Source organism: Grammomys surdaster, unplaced genomic scaffold, assembly GCF_004785775.1.
Source record: "Grammomys surdaster isolate TR1022 unplaced genomic scaffold, NIH_TR_1.0 332627, whole genome shotgun sequence".
In the NCBI taxonomy this organism is placed as follows: Eukaryota; Metazoa; Chordata; class Mammalia; order Rodentia; family Muridae; genus Grammomys; species Grammomys surdaster.
The window spans coordinates 1-7,866 of NW_021627852.1; the positions used below are offsets into that span (position 1 = coordinate 1).

The following is a 7,866-nucleotide window of genomic DNA, read 5'->3' on the forward strand; positions in this document are numbered from 1 at the left end:
AAAAAAAAAAAGAAAAGGAAAGAAAGAAAGAAAGAAAGAAAGAAAGAGAGAAAGAAAGAAAGAGAAAAAGAAAGAGTGGAAGGAAGGAAGGAAGGAAGGAAGGAAGGAAGGAAGGAAGAAAAAAAGAAAATAAGAAAAGGAAAAAGAAAAAAGAAAATAAATGAATAAATAAATCACATTCCAAATGTGTAAAAATTACATAATATTAACCTGATAATAACAGGCTAATTAATCATACTGAGTATAGGTCTTAGGTGTTTTCAGATCTCACTAGTCACACCTTTTAATTTTGCTAATAATATTTGCATTATCCAATATGTGGGAATGTCTAGTTATCTAATATGTTACAATTAGCTCAACAGTGAGTCACCTTGGATCTACTGTCCCATATGAGGACCCTAGATTAGTTTGTGGTGGGGTTCATCTGTGAAATAATGTTGCAAAGACACCTGAAATTGAGGTGTTCAAAACTTTTAACCAATTGGGAATAGGAGTCGTTGTATAAATATTTTTCTGTTACCATGAATGCTCCATTCTGAGGCATAAGTGCATTCATTTGTACACATTAGTTGCCTGCTTTCTTTTTTTTTTACTTAATTTTTTTTTGAACATGAAATTCTTTTTTATAGCATGTTTTACAAGGGGAGGGGTAAGAGGGGCCAGGTGGTGGAAAAGTACAGAATCTTCTTGGCCTGTGACTTGAAACATGTCATGGTGCCTTGAAACATACACGGTACACTGGACATTATTCCTACCCCATTAATTGCCCTGTTAAATATCTTACTAAAAGTCTTTAGCTTTATTTACTCTGTGTGTCTAAGGTAACCTGCCCTATGCTAGGTGCTTCCATTTCAGGGCTATGGTTATTCCTCTGTAAGTCCTACTCAAAGGCTGTCATAGGCACAGAGAAGTATTACTATGCTGTTCCTAATCACTTCTCCATGTCTCTCTCACACTCTGACTTAGGACTCAATCACCTTGCTTTTGAAATGTTGAAAACTAGACAGCCTATTATTAACTTGTTTATTTTGCTTTTTACTGTTAAAATCCTGTTTTGTAGTGGGCATCAATTGCATGCTTATCATGGCAGTGTTTTCATTCTCTGTCTGATGTTTGCTTACGCCCATCCTCTTCTCACTGCTACATTATTTTCTGTGAAAGTGTGTGCGTGTGTGTGTGTCTGTGTGTGTGTGTGTGTTTTAATTTGCCTTTACCTTTCAGAGGTCATGGTTTTCTTCTCGTGTTTCTGTTGAAGTGGGTGGAATGCTGCATTAATTCTAACCAGCTAGTCTTCCCACCTCCAGCTAGTACCTCCCTTCAGGCCAAGACCTGAGGGAAAATGATTTAGGAAATTTATTATACTCAATTGCTGTCTAGATCATTATCCATTGTGAGCATTGAAATGACTACAGCATCCTCCAACATTTTAGAGGCAGATGACAAAATGAAGTAGGTTTTGGATCATCTGAGCTCCTTAAATATTTCAAGAGACCCTAAAGGAATATAAATACCATCTAGTCCTTTCTTTCCAAAAGACTATCACTTTTCTGTAGTCATACATGAGAAATTCAAAATGGAATGTGTACTGGCTGGTTTTGTGTGTCAACTTGATACAAGCTGGACTTATCCTCCATGAAATACCTCCATGAGATCCAGCTGTTAGGTGTTTTCTCAATTAGTGATCAAGGGAGGAGGACCCATTGTGGGTGGTGTCATCCCTGGGATGGTAGTCTTGGGTTATATAAGAAAGCAAGCTGAGCAAGCCAGGGGAAGCAAGCCAGTAAGTAACATCTCTCCATGGTCCATGCACCAGTTCCTAGTTCCTGACCTTCTTGAGTTCCAGTCCTGACTTCCTTTGGTGATGAAGAGCAATGTGGAAGTATAAGCTGAATAAACCCTTTCCTCCCCAACTTGCTTCTTGGTCATGATGTTTTGTGCAGAAATAAAAGCTCTGACTAACCCTGGTACTGGAAGTGACAGCCTGACCATGTTTTGGGGAGGACTGTGGAAGTACTTCGGAACTTTGAGCTAGAAGAGCCATTGGAATGTTAAGAGCTCTGTGGGATGTGTAGGAGCTTGGAAGATAAAGTTGAGAACAGTAAAAATGATAGATAGATGATATATAGATCACAAATAGTAGTAAATAAATGATTGTTTAATAGATAGTAGATAAATTACAGATGAAATTCAATGATTGATGGGTAGACTAATAAAAAGTAAATCCAAATGAGCATGTGGATGAATTCAGAGATATATTGTATGCATATTTTTATTCTTGACAATTTATTCTCATATGCAATGTTCAAATGTGTAATAATATTCTCCATTTATTTTCTGAGGCAAGTGGAAAACAATAACAAAGATTAGCACCAAATCAGAAGTCTCTCCTTCAGTTCATACATAGCAACATTGTTCCTGAACCTGATCCTATGCCATTTTACCATTTTATCACCAGTGACAACAAATTTTACTTGATTGCATTAAACTATTCACTCAGCATTTCGTGCTTATTACTTTAAATCAATCCTAGCAATAGTGTTTTTTTTTTTTTTGGTAAGTTGCATCTCAAAAATTTCACACACAGGTATGGGAAATCAAGAAAATATGAAGGAAGACTAATGATCAGATGAAGCCCTGAATAAATATATACTGACAAGGACCAAGACCTGGGACCAATGAGATCTGCAAAGCTTGCCTCTAGGTGAGGCTCAGTAGCATGGCAAAGCCTTCCCCTGTTCCGTATAAATGTTTGCTAATGACTGACCAGTGCTTGCAAAAATCAGCAACTGCAGTTTCCTCTTCCAGGTTATCTGCTACCCAAGAATGTTCCTTGACAGAAACCTCCAGAATCAGACAATCCCTCCTTCTCTTGCTGTACATACTAAACTCACTGAGCTTTATGTAATAGGAGCAACTCATAAAACCAAGGCTGGATCTCTTGACTCCATGCTTTCTGCAAGCATGTATATCTGTCTGTTTTACATTCCTCATTGCCTCAGACAGTTTTCCAGAACCAAGCCATGCAGGTCATGACGCACATACTGATTGTTGGGTTGCAGTGTGCCAGTGGGTCCTGTTGGGTTGATGTGTGAGTCCCACATGTGTCTTACCACTCGGCTAGGGCCTCTCCTGGGGACAGGGGCACAGGAATTTGACTGTGATCACTCCACGGTGGTGCCTATGTGAACCTGCAAGACTCTGCTTCAGGGGTGAGAGAACACAGTCTGGGGTCCCATGGGGGCCAGAGCTCTTGGGTTGGAGGTCCCCAGGCCAAAAGGCAGCCAGGAACCAGTTGGTTCTCAGGCCCCTGGGCTCTCAGGTGCTGCAGAGATGCCACGGAAGGGTTGAGATCAAAGTGGGGCATACCAGCTGATGGCCTGCAGTCCAAGGAGGGAGGGAGGGAGAAGCTCTGGCTGTGTCCTGAGGGGATGAGATTTCTCTCTTGGCTGGGTCATGCCTGGCTTGGCTTGTTTACTTGGGTTGTTGGACCTCTGTGGCAGAAAACGTAGAAGGATCATCTGTGGGAGATTAGGAGGCAGCTTGATAGTTAAAAACCTTCTCCACGGTTCCCCACAGTGGGTCCCAAAGAAGGGAAATAGGCTATGGTCTTAAGATATTTATTGTCATGGCAGAAAATGCATGAAGCTATACCCCAACATTTTCAGGGTGGGCCTGAGGTTAAATACCTTTTGCAAGGAGGAGGGTCTGGGAAGGAATGTTTAATTGACCACGCCCCCTGGCCTTTAGGTATCTCATTAATATGGAAATCTGTCTTGAGGCTAATGTTACACCCTCTACCTGTGGAGGGGCTAGGGGGTATTGTTCTACATGCCTGAAAGGCGCAGATCGATGGAGGTCTTTGGCCTCATGTCAGGAGCCTTGAGTCTGGGAGTATGCTGGAATGTATGCTGTTCCTTGCAGGAAAACCTTTGGGGTCTCTAACCAGCAGGCTCTCTGGCCATCTCCATCTGGTGCTCAACCAGAAACCATGTTGTCCTTCACAGTCCTACAAATGATCATATTCATTGACTAGTGAACAGAGCAATAGGACTGACAGTCCAAATTGGTTTAATGTTCTAAGCTGTGGTCTTACCTCCCTGAAGTGACTTTTTACTTGTTTTCAATCCTCAAAGTGCTAAGTGGTATGGCACAATGTTTGACAAAATGTTGCTTATAAGTAGAAAATTTATATTTGAATGAGGAATTTACAAACCACAGAAAACAATTTGTTTTGCATTAGTAACTAAGCATGTTCTATGCAGTGAACCCTCTCCCCATGCATGGGATATGTAACGCACCCCAAGCAGAGACAGTCTAACTGTAAAATGGTTTATATTTCCAAGAAAATCATCAGCTTTGAATGCAAAGAGATTTCTTCAAGCTGCAAGCCAGAGAAGATGATTTTACATCAGAAAGATCTTCGAATTATTCCTTGCAACTGTTTGTCTTTCATGCCTAACTAGACCTGATCATGAGATTTATTTAAACACATTACTTTAGAGTAATAATTCAGGATCACAAAAATTGATGCTCTTTGAAAAATTTGTTGTCATTGACAATAGAATCGCTTTGACGACAGACACACCTGGGTGGCATCTCTTCTAACACTGAGTGAGTTCCTTCTAGATGTATCATAAAGCTGGAGGATTAAAACATTACACGCCCTGAGAAACGCCAGCTCTAAATTACCTCAGGCTTACACTGTGCTCAATAAAACCCTCTTTCTGATTCTATCCACATTTCTAGAAAGGCAGATGATCACCACCCTGTGTCATTATACTTCTCCGTCTTCAGCCAACTCAAATGATTACAGGCAATTCTGAAACATTTTGTACTATTGTTCCAATAGGTATGAGAATAAATTTATAAATGTATTATGAAAATCAGGTTCACATTCTCAAAACCAGTTTTAATGGAGGAAACAAAGACCTCGTTTCCCCTTATTTATAGAAAAAGTTTGGGAATTTGAACAACTGAAAAGTTCGTATGTCACTTCTCACTTGGGTCAAATGCCTCTCTCTCTCTCTCTCTCTCTCTCTCTCTCTCTCTCTCTCTCTCTCTCTCTCTCTCAATCTCTCTCTCCCTCCCTCCCTCCCTCCCTCCCTCCCTCCTCTCCTCTGTGTGTGTGTGTATGTTGGGAAGGTGTGTGCATACATGTGTTGAGTTAAGTGGAAGACATTGGTTTTCTTCTTTTTTTAAGTAAAAAAAAAGAAGTCTTGAATCAGAAAGGATTTATTTTTCTTCACCACAAATAAATTACAAGTAAAAAAAAACAAACAAACATATATTTTTATAAACTGGAAATCAGAGGACAGTTGCAGAGCCTGGGTTAGGGCTGAGGATCAGGAGCAACTGGAGGATGGCTAATCATCGGTGGTTCTGGGTGTCCTTTAGTCATCTCTCTGTCTGTGGTAGGTAGGACAGGTGGACAAGGATACAACTTCAGTCTGATGGCAGTGTTTGTTACTGGCAAACTATGGCACCGAGGCTCCTCTCCAGACAGTTTCTTCAGATAACCAGGGATGACTGGAGACAGTGTAGTTGGTGGGATCGTAGTGTCTGGGACAGAACGGATGAAGAGATGTCCTCCTTTCTGAAGGAAAAGGGTGATGCCAATGCTGGCTTCAGTACCTACGGGACTGTGGCCAGAGGTGGAGCCTTAGGATCTGAGGGGCAGGTTACAAATTGGATGGCTATAAATCCAGGTGAGGTTCATAGCTGGTCATACTGTGAGATGCCAAGGCTGTTTTGGTTTCAAAACTAAATGTCCCAGCCGTGTTTGGCCCATCTTCTCTGAGGTGCAGGAGAAAAAGCACCTGAATTACTGTAGAGGCTAGGAAAGCGCTTGCTTATCTGACGCCTGCTACCTCCTGAGGATGATCTCCCGGCAGCTATACGAGGAAAGCAAGTCTTTAACATTCCTTCTACCTGCACCAAGCTTCCTAGATAATGCTCAGCCATCGGAGACTTCTGTAAAACACCGACTATACTCTGGATCCAGTCCATGGCCACACTCTGTTGGAAGTTACTTAGTCCTCTGTCAAAGCGACCCATTTTTAGTCTGTTCAGTAGTTCTGTGAAGGGCTGTGTGAACCCTTGGAGTTCTTTACACTTTTGAGGCAAGAACAGGTCTCCCTCTGTAGTACAACCCTGGGTGTTTAGACTTGTATCCAGTTCACTATCTCTTGATGTTTTGACTGCAGATCCTTGTTGTTACAGATGAGATGCTGTTTGTTGGTCAATAGAAACCCAGGATCGATGTCTGCAGCGGATAAGGCCTGGACTGAGCTTGGAACCTCCTCTCTGCTCCACAGTGTCTGATCTGTGTTTATGGGTGACCCTGCCCTCCCTTTCATTATCAGAGGGAAGCTAAAGTCACCGATCACAGGGGACGTGGAAAATGACGGGGAGAGAGAGGAGGAGGAATAAGAAGAAACGCTAGACGGAGAACCCGGAGGGGAAAGGGGGAAGGGGGAGGGAGGAAGGGGCGGAGGGGATGCTGAAGAGCAGCTCTGTTATTACCAAAGATCAGAACCTGGGTCTGTCGGCTTGCATCAGTTTGTGGTTTTCTTATCTGATAACTGTCTAGCTTTCTTTCCTTGGGGCAGGTCTTCCTCTGAACTTTGATATAGACTAGGGCTCACTAATCCTCCTCTCTTCAACACACACACCAGGGTTAAAACACATGCACTGCCGTGACCAACTTTTTATACGGGTTCCAGTATCCAGACTTGGATCCATATGCACAGAATGTACTCTTAGCCACTGAGACATATCACAATCCCCAGTCCCACAGTGCCCTCTCTTCAGTGGCTGAGCAATACCTGACTAGGGTCCATTCTAGTTAGTACTCAAAACAAGGAGTAAGGCTCATAAGAAGTGTGAAACTGGGGCTGGAGAGATGGCTCAGTGATTAAAAGCATTAATTGCTCTTCTAGAGATCTAAGTTCAAATCCCACTAACCACATGGTGGCTCACAACCATCTGTAATGGGATCTGATGCCTTCAGGTTTGTCTGAGGACAGTTATAGTGTACTCATATAAATAAATAAATCTTTAAAAATAAAAAAATTGTAAACTATCGATTCTATCTATCATCTATCTATTTATCTATTTATATCTTATATCACTATTTCTAAAATATCTCCCTCCTTTCCATCCAATTTTCTGTTTCCATTGTACATATAGAGAAAATCAGCCTGCTTTCCATTCTTTCTGATTCCACCTCAATCAGATCAATTTCCCCCCTTCATTTGCTAGCACACTTTGTCTTAAGTCATCAGTTTTTTTTTCCTTTTCTTCTTTAAATATTGACGTTGGCCTTTGGTCCTCACTTTTCATAGCTTCTTTGCCATGTTTGGCATTTTATTACTGCTCTTCTTGGAGTAGCTTTCTGAGCATTATGCTGCCTGGTGTTTCCAGGATGAATGCTTATTATTTTATGTTTTATATATATATATATATATACAGTGAAAGATATTGAAGATATTGGATATTGAAGATATTGTACTTATATATATACTGTGATACCTTTTCTTAATTATCAACTTGATTACATCTGGAATGAACTACAATCCAGAAATGGACTGCACACCTGTGAGGTTGTTTGTTTTTCTTAGTGTGAAGTGGGTGAATCCATTTGTAGTCCAGAGCTCTTGGTAAGAAGATGCACACCTTCGATCAGACACTTGGGGCAGAAAGTCACACCTTTAATCTGGGCCATATCTTCTGCTAGAAGTCTATATAAAGAAAAGGAAGGAAACTTTTGTATTTTTGCCTGCTTGCTCTTGTCTTTCTAGCACACCTATTCCTTCATTGTCATTAAAATCTACCTACTTCTTTGAGAGTCCAGTTTATAATAAAGAT

General features: G+C 41.2%; 1 pseudogene; it reads right to left on the reverse strand.

Moving 5' to 3' along the window:
- Positions 1-5,329: 5,329 nt before the first annotated feature.
- LOC114616589 lies at positions 5,330-6,839 on the reverse strand (annotated as a pseudogene).
- Positions 6,840-7,866: the final 1,027 nt, after the last annotated feature.